Source organism: Schistocerca nitens, chromosome 2, assembly GCF_023898315.1.
Source record: "Schistocerca nitens isolate TAMUIC-IGC-003100 chromosome 2, iqSchNite1.1, whole genome shotgun sequence".
NCBI lineage: Eukaryota > Metazoa > Arthropoda > Insecta > Orthoptera > Acrididae > Schistocerca > Schistocerca nitens.
In genome coordinates, this window is record NC_064615.1 from 93,403,888 (window position 1) to 93,415,400 (window position 11,513).

Consider the following 11,513-nt stretch of genomic DNA (forward strand, 5'->3'; position numbering starts at 1 on the left):
ACTCTTATGACTCCGTCTCACTTCCACAAGATATTGATAATAACGAAATAAGCTGGTGGATTTGAGAGACTTAAATGGTCACTGATAGAAGATTGTTGGTTTCAGCTTTCGCGTTAAACTGTGTGACAACAGTTTGCAGTTGAAGATCCATGTTGTTGTGAGTGCATTTTAACTCCATTCATTGATGAAAATATGCCTTGTGTGAGCGTTAATCAAAACGAATAGTTTCACGTCCTGGGCCCATTGTAGGTACGAAATGACTGACGTTGAATCCTACTTGTTCATGCAGAAACAAATTTTCTCGAATGTAAGATTTATCCTACGCGTTCCTTGGTTCTTGTTTGATTCAGTAAGCCTTTCATCATTACTCCCAGACATCAGACAGCTGTAAACCACACGAGTATCTCTCCGATAAATACGCTTACTTTCTCACACGATCTCATTAACATAGCACTGCCCATTTGCACTGCTGTGGTGATGGCTGTGAGTAGGTTTGTTTGAATCCAACTGTTAGCAACTAGCCAACTGCCTTGTGTATGTGATGTTTCACTTTGTGTGGAGACCACAGAGGTGTTCGACTGGATATTTCATAATACCTTACCTCAGTAATGCTATGATCATCACACAATTTGAGCCATAAGGCAAATACATCTGCACTATCAGCTGATGTTCAACGTTATTCACTTCCTCTTTGTTTCATACTTAATATGTATGGGTCGCGTTCCGATGAATCCCCTATCACTTCTAACACAGCTTAATAAACGGAGAGGTATTTCAGTGAGTTTCTCATGATAAAAGTAGCTAATTTCTTGGACGTCCTATTTTCTCAACTTTCTCTTAAATACTAGGCACAATAAAATCTTATTTTGTTCTATGTTTTAGATAAATGAGGAAATCACGTCACCGTCATCCTATGATTCATTAGTAGTAGTCGACTTGTGAACAGACATATCAAAATTAAGTTCATTACATGTGGACAGTATGTTCCAATGTCTAATGCCAACGTTGTTTTGATAAGTTCGGCTATACTTCAGATATTCACTAGGATCGTAAGATGTCTACGGTGAAAATATTTTACACAGCAATCACTTCACAGCCTCACCACGTAGACTCCATTGTTGCGGTAATGATATTCATGGGTTATCTGGTTGTTTTGCTACATCCAGATATAGTGTTGGCTATACGTTCTCAGAACCTTTCACGTGAAAGTACAGGATCCTGGTTGCTCCTCCTTCACAAGCATATCGGTCCTGTCTTCCCTTTCGCTTTTTGTTTCTTGGATCTTGCTCAACATGTTATTCACTTTGCGGAGTTATTTACCTTAGGATAGTAAGAGCTCATGCGTTACTAAAATTCCTTTCACGTGTTATGTCAGGTTTCTGCTCCTCAGGGAGAACCCCCAATCTGAAGTACCTAACTGTCTCGTAGTCGCCCATGAAACAAAGGAGCAGCACTGTTACTCTAGACTTCCTTCCAAGTCTTCACCGGATCACGCAGTGCTTTCTCCTTCTAACGTGTCGAATGTATTTGCATGGGCAAATAACTTACGCTGAAGCTGCGTGACTTATATGGACGATGCACAGTAACCACAAAAATAATTTTGTTGGAAATTGCGAAAATTACTGTAAACTGAGGTACTACACGAAACTACCTGCTGGAATCTCATTGTAACACATGTGAGCGTATACCTTCTCAGTCAGTAGCACTGGAGATAGCATTCATCGATAGGAAACACCACGTTATCCTTAGAGCCGATCAGCCAAGGACTGGAACCACAATATAATGGACATAGCATATGGATCCCATATAATGTGTAACAACCAAGGAGTAAAACAGGAAAAACGATATTCTAAATCACTGTGTGTAGCTCCTATGGAATGCTACGTGATGGCTGACAATGTCGCGGACCACGCAGATACGATACGATATGTACCATGGGAGAGTTTTCTCTACCGTACCCATAATTATGTCTTACTACTGTAGAAACCTGAGAAAACAGTGAAACAAAGAGGCCTTCAGTGTCAAAGGGCATATACCCGTTTCACAAATAATACTTCTATAACATTTTCCATAGACCAGTAAAGCAGCATGGTCATACATGATGGAATAAAGGAATGGCTTCGCCATCAATTTCCATTTCGAAACAGGCAGCGTGCTGGTCGCGTGTCGTTCTATGCGAAGAGTCTGAGACAAAATGCACTCACGTGACCAGCCGCCTGCAACTGGGCTCGTAATTGTGAACGCAGCCGTACACCTACCGAACTTCTAAAATTAGTAGGCTCATGTGTCAACAGTGTTGCAGCATGACGACACGTTGTTGAGCCTTACATAGGTGAGACTTCGTGCCATACCTGGTCATGATTTCAGAACAGTGTATATATTTATTTGATATTCATTTCCGAAAACAAAGTAAGTTACGTTATTGATTATCATCACTATAATACCAGAAAAGCCATTTAAGAAAATTTCTTCCTGAGAATTGGTCTTCAGACCCTTTTTTGTCAGTGAAAGACGTGATCAGCACAAGTCTTTAAACTTGATTCTATCCTTTTTAAATTCTATGAGGTTAAAGTCTTTAAACCACATCTATGGACTACCGAGGTAATGTTGCGTTAATTTATTACTTCATCTGCATTTTCGTTCTTTAAGGTAAGAAAACAAAAAACTCAGCATGCGTTACAGAGCCGCATCACAGTGGATGCTGGACAGAGCAGCATTCCTTGAATTCAATATCAAAAATAGCTTTACTTCAGATAGTAAGAGTAATAAGTGATACAGTTATTGACTGAGCTGCCCCCCCTGTGGGTTCAGGGGTTAGAAGAAGCCCGCGGTATTCCTGCCTGTAGTAAGAAGCGACTAAAAGGCGTCTCAAACGTTTTGGCCTCTATTTTATGGTTCCCTATCGGGTTTGATCCCCATATTTCCAAATTACTCTGAAGAGCGAACCAACTGGGATAGGGCGCCTTACATGGTGCATTGCGTCCATCGTGCATTGCGACCTTCCGCCAACTTCATCGTCGTCGCATTGCTGTCGCACTCATTCTCCATCTTTTGGGTGGGGATACATTCCTGTGTGCGATTTCCACTATGCCCTGAGCAGTGTTTCTTTTTGCGGAGACGACCTATACTGAGGCTAAGAGGAAATACGAATGACTCCATCCTGCGCGAATGATTGGTTCAAATGGCTCTGAGCACTGTGTGACTCAACTGCTGAGGTCATTAGTCCCCTAGAACTTAGAACTAGTTAAACCTAACTAACCTAAGGACATCACAAACATCCATGCCCGAGGCAGTATTCGAACCTGCGACCGTAGTGGTTTTGCGTGAATGACTTCCTCATATGTCGCCGCTACGACAACCGTGATAGCCCCATCAATTCAGCGAATTCCTGGTCCCATACTTATCAGGTTTCCACAAGTGGGAAGGGTGACGACCGACAGTGGCGTAAGTGCCCACAAGCACCTGGTCGTAGGGCTTTGAAATCCTCCATTGACCTGGAGACTGAATCTGTGAAGCCCTCCCAGCCAGTGAAACCCAAGGAGCAGCGAGAGAAGTCCAAGAAAAAGACCTCTAAGACAAAGGAACTTGGGGTGGCACCCACCCCACCACAACCTTCATGCTGTACGTCTCAGGATGAGGTGGAGACCTTGGCGTCCAGTGAGGACCTAGATCTCGCAGTTCTTTCAGACACAATGATTAGCACTTTCACAGGTGCTCAATCGGTGGCTGCAGGTGACCCAGTGACTTCAGTGTGGCGCATGGCACATGCTCCGCCACTGACCTTTCGATCTGTAGCCCTAGCCTCTTACCGTCTGTCCAATGGAGAGTGCATGACGACCTGTGTGGTAGTGACCACTTTCCAATCTTTCTGTCACTGCCACGACGTGACTCTTCTGGGCTGGGCGCCCTTGCAGATGGACTATGAATAAGGCTGGCTGGGACTTGTTCTCCTCCACTGCCGCTACTGCGCCTATTTGTAATGAAGCCATTGATGCGATGGTTCACTCGGTCACCACCGGCATCGCTACTGCCGCAGAATCTGCCATTCCCCGTTCTTCTGGGACCTCTCGGCGCAGGACTGTGCGTTAGTAAAGATCGCAGGCGGGCGCTCCAGTGTCACAAGCGGCATCCCTCAATAGAAAACCTCGTCGCCTTTAAATGGCTCCGTGCGCATGCCCGCCGCATCATTCGCCAACACAAGCAGGAGTGCTGGGAACGGTATGTCACCACCATTGGCCTCCGTCTCTCCATCGCAGCTCTGGGCAAAGATTACACGCCTCTATGGCTACCGGACCCCTTTCAGCGTCCCTTCCCTCTCACTGAATGGAGTAGTTTGTACTGACTGCGACGTAATTGCAAACTGCTTGTCAGATCATTTTGCTCTGAGTTCCGCTTCTGCGAATTACCCACTGGCTTTCCGCTCCATTAAAGAGCAGTTGGAATATCGGAGCCTTTCATTTCACACCCGCCATCCTCAATCCTACAATGTTCCATTCAGTGAGTGGTAATTCCTCAGTGCCCCAACAGCTTACCCTGATACAGCTCCTGGGCCGGATCGCATCCACTGTCAGATGCTGAAACACTTCTCAGTGGACTGCCAGCGACGCCTCCTCGACCTTTACAACCGTCTTTGGGTCGAGGATGAGTTTCCATCACAATGGCGGGATAGTATTGTTATCTCCGTTTTGAAACCTGGCAAGAACCCATTGGAGGTGGACAGCTACCACCCCATTAGCCTCACCAACGTTCTTTGGAAGTTGCTCGAACGCATAGTGAGCCGGCGGTTGAACTGGGTACTCGAGTCTCGGGTTCTTTTGGCTCCGTCTCAGGGCGGGAACCGTAAAGGCCGCTCTGCCGCCGACAATCTAGTGATCCTGGAGTCAGCCATCAGTACGGCATTTGCCCGCCGTCAGCACCTCGTCGCTGTCTTTTTTGACATGCGGAAGGCGCACGATACGACATGGGGCCATCACATCCTCTCTACGCTTCATGGTTAGGGTCTTGGTGGTCCACTTTAGATTTTCATCCGAAATTTTCTATCACATCGTACCTTCCGCGTGCAAGTCACGGTCTCCCATAGTTCCTTCCGAGTTCAGGAGAACGGGGTACCGCAGGGATCTGGTTTCAGTGTCTGCCTGTTTTTTAATAGCAATTAACGGGCTCGCTGCGGCGGTGGGAAGGTCTGTCTCCACTTCGTTTTATGCTGACGTTTCCTGCCTCTACTATTACTCCATTGGCATTGCAGCTGCTGAACGTCAGTTGCAGGGCGCTATCCGCAAGGTGCACTCTTGGGCTGTAGCGCATGGCTTCCAGTTTTCAGCTGCCAAGACCTGCATTACACTTTCCTGCCGGCGACGTACTGTTCACCCAGATGCACGGCTTTATCTTGAATGGTGGAGACGCATTGTTCTTTTGATTGGTGCCTGATATCTGGTTGACTTGCTTCCCTAATATTCGGCAGCTTAAGCAAATGTGCTGGCTACATCTTAACGCTCTTCATTGCTTGAGGCACACCAGCTTGGGTTCCAATCAGTCTACTCCTGTATGGTTGTAGCAGGCATTCTTTCAGTCCCTTCTTGGTTATGGGAGCCTGGATTACGGTTCGGGATACCCGTCCATACTGAGGTTGCTGTACACCATCCTTCACAGCGGAGTCCAACTCGCCAGTGGAGCGTTACACAAAAGCCCTGTCAACAGCATACTTTTGGAGGCTTGTGTCCAACCATTTTGGTTCTGACGCCAATGATTACTGGTCGCTTGTGTTGTTAAATTTCGTAGCTTGCCTAGGTATCTCAATTACGGTCTGTTGTTCCTGAACTTGGTGGTTCATTTTCCTGATAGGCGGCACCGTTTAGGGTGTACGATTGGTGTTCGCACGCAGGCTCTTCTCTCTGGGCTTTTTCCCTCTCCCACCTGTTTTCCCGGCCCATATACGTCAACCGCCGTGGTGTGTGCTCCGCCCATACCTTCGACTCGATTTGGCACAGGGCCCAAACGACTCAGTCACTCCTGAGGCATTCCGCCACCGCTTCCTTTCACTTCTGGCGTTGTTTAAAGGCTCTTACGTGATCTATACCAACGGTTCGATGGTTATGCTCTTTCTCTAGGGGATCATTCTGAACAATGCTCATTGCCAGCTGGCTCCACTGTTTTCACTGCCAAGCTGGTTGCCATCTCTCTTGCCATATAGTATATCCACTTCTGTTCAGGTGAGTCCTTAGTTATCTGTAGTGACTTCCGAAGTGGCTTACGAGCTATAGAGCAGTGTTTCCCTCACTCTCATCTGGTGATGGCGGTCCAGGAGTCCATCCATACTCCAGCGTGTTACGGCCGCTCTGTGGTTTTTGTGTGGACGTCATATCGTCATCCCAGGAAATCTACATGTCGACATGCTGGCCAAGCATACAGTGAGTGCACTGGCCCTGGAGAGCGGCCTTTTGGAGTGAGATCTTCAGTCAGTTTTGCAGGTGGTGGTCCTTGGTACCATGTGGTGATAAATCACGCACTCTCCCTGCACCATATAAACTTCGGCCCGTCAAGGAGACTACCGGTGTGTTGTGCTCCTCCTTGTGGGTCTCTCGCAAGGACTCTGTTTTACTGTACCGGCTTCGCATTGGTCACACCTGGATGACGCATGGGTTTTTATTGCGCCGCGAGGACCCACCTCTCTGTCGTTGAGGTTCGGCTTTGACGGTCGTCCACATTTTGTTGGACTGCCCGGTTTGAACTCCGCTCAGGCAGGCCTTTGCGCTGGCTGCTACGCAGCCTGCACTTCTATCGGATAATGTTGCAGCGGCAGACTTAGTTCTGAATTTTATTCGTGTAAGGGATTTGTATCGTTGGATCTAAGTGTTTGACTTTTTATTGTGTTTAGTCTGGCCCTTGGCCTACGGAATTTGACTGTCGTATTTATTGTCACTTGGTGGTTGGCTTTTCCTTTTTGCGGCCATGGTCGGCCAACCAGTCATACTCTGTGTGATTTTAATTAGTTTTTTCTTTTCTCTGTTTGTGTCTTTCTTGTCCTTCGCCATATCTCGTTATCTCCATAGTTTATTTTTTGTGGGTATTTAAATTTCTTGTAAAAGGGACCGATTGCGGTAGTAGTCTGGGCCCTTCAATCCCACAAACCAACCAACCAACGATTGTGTCCGTTGTGGAACAAACGTATCTGTTTTTGCGTGATAGGCCGTTCCGCTGTAGAAGATCGAAGGTCTTCCTGCTGCCTAGGAACACGGACCTTGCAGCTTCGTTGGCATTTCAGCAACTGTATAAGATGTTCATCTACGTCGACGGATTGTTGTGTTCTTGGGTGATGGTTCCTTAATCTTAATTGCTATGGTCTCAGCGTTACAGTGGTGCAGTGTCTAGTGGGACGTTTCAGAATCACCTTCGTAACAATCTTGCTGAGCGAGCACAGAGGATCGAGAGGTCAGTAATTTTGTGCCAGTGAGTGGTCTTTCCCTGGCTTCCTGAACACCAGGACTTAGGCCGTGTTCCAAAAGACAGGGATGTGCTGATACGGTAGGGTGTGACGTATTCTCTTACTCTCGAGAAATCCTGGAGCACAAGGTGTTGAATGCTACAAGAACCAGCAGCTTTCCTATTTGGGCTGTGCTTAATTACCCAGGTAATTTCGTATATACTATGACGCCTTACTACGTCATGTGTTGGCTGGCCTAAGTCTTGTAACCTCCTAGCCTGGTCCTAGTGCGAATGCTGTGTCGGAAGCTATAAAATTCGATGCGAATGTCGCTGGTAGTGTTGGGATTATAAGGTCTGCATTATCTTCTGAGGAATAAGTTCCTCAAGCCCTTTTAAATCAGATGTATAGTGTTTATCCTTGGTGAAGTGGCGGATTACTTTCCACTCTGCAGGTCAATTCATGACGGCATGTGGTAGATCCCACCGCGCGGTTTTAAATGTTCGTATTCTTCCCATACGATTCTCCGGGGCCTTAGAGGTGGTTTTTATACAACGGGAGCATTGAGCGCAGCCAATATTTAATGAGATGTTTCCTCACGTAGATAAATCCCTCGATCTCAGGAAGCAGGCCTGCTGGGCTTGTTGCGGCGTGAGTATTGGGATGGTGCCGGGTTCTACGTCCCTGAACTACAGTGTTGAGGGGCTCTAAATCATCAGTTTATGCGTTTTGCGTAGTTTAGCTTATTTCTCATACTATTAACCCTCTTCCTGAAAGGTGCCCGGTTCACGTTTTTCTAGTGCAGTTAGGTCCTGTGACAAGAATTACGTACGTATGTGTGGTGTGGTGAGAGATGGTTCAGAGCTTTATCGGAGAGTGTACATGTTATCCCCTGGTGGCCATTGCACCTGCAATGTGTTCCCTGTGATAGGGTATCAGTGTCAGTTCGGTCGGCACTAGTGTGATGTAGTTTCGATCTAGTGCATGTTCCCGTAGTTTTCCGCCGTTGACGGTTGGTCTTCCCGAGTTCCGTCGGGGTGCTCAGCGCTAACATATCGAGCGGGGATGACTCGTGGTTCTGTGTTGAGAATGGTGCTGTTGTTAAGATGCCAGGTTGCTTATATATCGATATCCATGTTGTGTTGGCTACGTCCACGTTAACCCTGACGGCTGTGGCTTCTAACCATTCGGACTGAGGTATCTCAATGTTTTTGAGTTCTGTCTCTTAGTGTATGATTATTGCCATTGCACCGGCTGTCGTCTTTAATGCGTAGTTGTGTGGTTGGAGTTCAGTTTCCTTCACGCGAGCGATCTGGTTTTCTTTTTGTTGCATGAACGTAACAAATTGAGCCCTTTTCATGGCGATCTCGTCCGCATTCCTGAGCAGCATCTAAGACAGAATCGTGTCGTTGGCATATGGGGCGGTTGTGGTGTATTACCTGCTCATGAAACAGTGCAGGTATTTCAGTGACAGCTGTTTGTATGACAGCCACATGGTGTGCGCCCTCTGCAAAAAAAAAAAAGTCCAAGATTATGAAGGCATATCAATCCACGTCGGACGTATTTGTGGATTCACAGTGACTGAAGTTACTCCAATGCCCAGCATGGATGATCTGTTACTTGAAGGCATGGTGTACCGCCCTGTGGAAATCTCTAAGTAGGGAATGAAAGCATAACGGACAGGGACTGCGGATAGGTGCGCTCGGTGGGAGTGTGGATCGGCCGTCAGGTGTATCGAGATGGTCCGTGCAGTTGGATTAAAGCTGCGTACTAGGTGGCGTAGTGGTTAACGCACCTGCCTGGTAAGCAGGAGATCCCTGGTTCGAATCCCGACCCGGTACACATTTTCGCTCTTCGCCGCTGATTCCGCTTAACGTCTCGCTGCAGCTGACAGCAGTGATCCCGCTTCAGTTTATATGTAATGTTTCACAGATGCGGGAACTGCATTGTGTCCTCTTTCGAAGGAACTAACACTGTGCAAACAAACTCATAGAAATAGTCTGTTACTACTGTTACTATTAGAGTCAAATTATCACTTTCCGGGAATTCGCATAAATCGATAATCAAAACCAGAGGCTATTGATACATAATTGCAAAAACTAAAAAGAAATGGCAGTCCATACTAATGCTTCAACGCCATCTTGGGCGGTATTTCGATACGAACTGCTCGGCCAATCTCAATCTGACGTGTATAACAGGTAGATCAGCCAATCTCCCTTTCTACCGACATGTTCTGAACGTCACTCTGCATAATTTACTTAATCTTTGAAATGACGGAATAACATTCGTTTTAGATAGTTAAAATGTGTTGTCTGATGTGGATTTCAAACCCTCAGCTGCTTTCTAGAACCTAGAGCCTTCATCTGATATTTAGTATCTTATTTTCTTCCCAAGACGTACTTGAGGTTAATCACTTATGTAACAGTAGTACTTCAAGAGACAGTACAAAAACAATTTACATGGCAGTAAAAAAATTCCTTCTAATTTACAGATTAGTGGACGTAAAATTTTACTGGAAGTTGTTTCACTGCAAATAATACAATTAATATTCTAATCCAGGTTGCTAATAACATAACACGTTATGATCATAAATATTTCAGTTCTGCAGCCCTAAAATAAAAATCTATCTGAACTGCATTATACATTCTCATTGCATTATACAATCTGCCACGACATCATCAGAGAAATATTTTTGCCCGTGACTAACTTCGATTTTTCATTGACACGTCAAACAGGGTGTAACACTACTTACTTCGCTTATATTCGCATGAACTCAGTGCAGCATTAGTCCACCACACATTTTGTTATTTGTGAAAAGTGTATCATGCATATTAAAGTAACACATCAAAATATTTGTGTCAGATAAGATTGCAATGCCCTGAAAACATTTTCATTCTCCGTCCTGACCTCTTAGCTTCAAGCCGGCCGTTGTGGCCGAGCGTTTCTAGGCGCTTCAGTCCGGAACTGCGTTACCGCTACGATAGCATGTTCCAATCCTGCCTCGGGGATGGATGTGTGTGATGTCCTTAGGTTAGTTAGGTTTAAGTAGTTGTAAGTTCTAGGGGACTGATGACCTCTGATGTTAAGCCCCATAGTGCTCGGAGCCATTTTCTTAGCTTCCGAACGCAACATACATGCATCTACTAATTCTTTTTCGTCACTGTTTCTACAATTACCTGACACAAATAACAAACACCCTGTGTTAGGGGACCAAACACAGACAGACGCAAGTTATAAGGGTTTGTTTACCGTAAACCCCACCCCCCCCATTCTCCCGCCGCTCATGTGTTCATTAGTTGGGCCAAGTAGAAGCCACTCACTTTGTAACAGTGGCAAATCGTGGAAAGGGGGGCATACTAATTTCTGATTCTCGGTTATTTAAAGAAACTGATAAAAGTACAGACGTAGAATTACGAACATGCGTTGATTACACACCTCTTGGGTTCTGGCGACGCAATATTTTCCTAACAGCACACTCTGCTTTGTGAGGAACCTCTGATCGTTTTCGCACGTCGTACTACACTTGAATCACTGAACAAACAACTGTTTATTCCTGACATATCTGAGGAAATTCGAGGATGAGATGTCCAGAGCTGACTGCCTTTGTGGTTCAGCTTTGTGTTGTGTTACCTGAAATATACTAAATAACTACAGAGGTAAACCCCTGCTTCAGAAACCAGCTACGTATTACCGGATGATGGTGACAAATGATTTTGCTGGTTTCCGCCTTTTTCGGCTGGAATGTATTCTGTAGAGCTACATCAAAAGTCTTCGACTTAACAACTGCGCTTCGTTTCATTGTTGATCTCGGTTCTCGCATCCTGCACAAGTCATTAACTATGAACATCCTTTTTTATGATTGGTTCTTTCCCATTAGTCCCTTCGTAACTATATACTCGTAAGACACAGTCTCACTTCCACTAGATGTTGATAATAAGGCAATAGGCTGATGGATTTGAGAGACTTAGTCACTGTTTTGCCATTAAACGGTATGACTACAGTTCGCGGTTGAAGGTCCATGTTATTGTGAGTGCATCTTGACTCCAATCAGTGATGAAAATATGCCTTGTGCGAGCTTTGATCCAAAAAGAGT

At 45.7% G+C, this 11,513-nt stretch overlaps 1 non-coding gene across 1 annotated transcript; it reads left to right on the plus strand.

The window, feature by feature from the left end:
- Positions 1–9,188: 9,188 nt before the first annotated feature.
- On the plus strand, positions 9,189–9,261 carry Trnat-ggu (transfer RNA threonine (anticodon GGU)). Its single transcript has one exon. It is a non-coding gene; the product is annotated as a tRNA-Thr (tRNA).
- Positions 9,262–11,513: the final 2,252 nt, after the last annotated feature.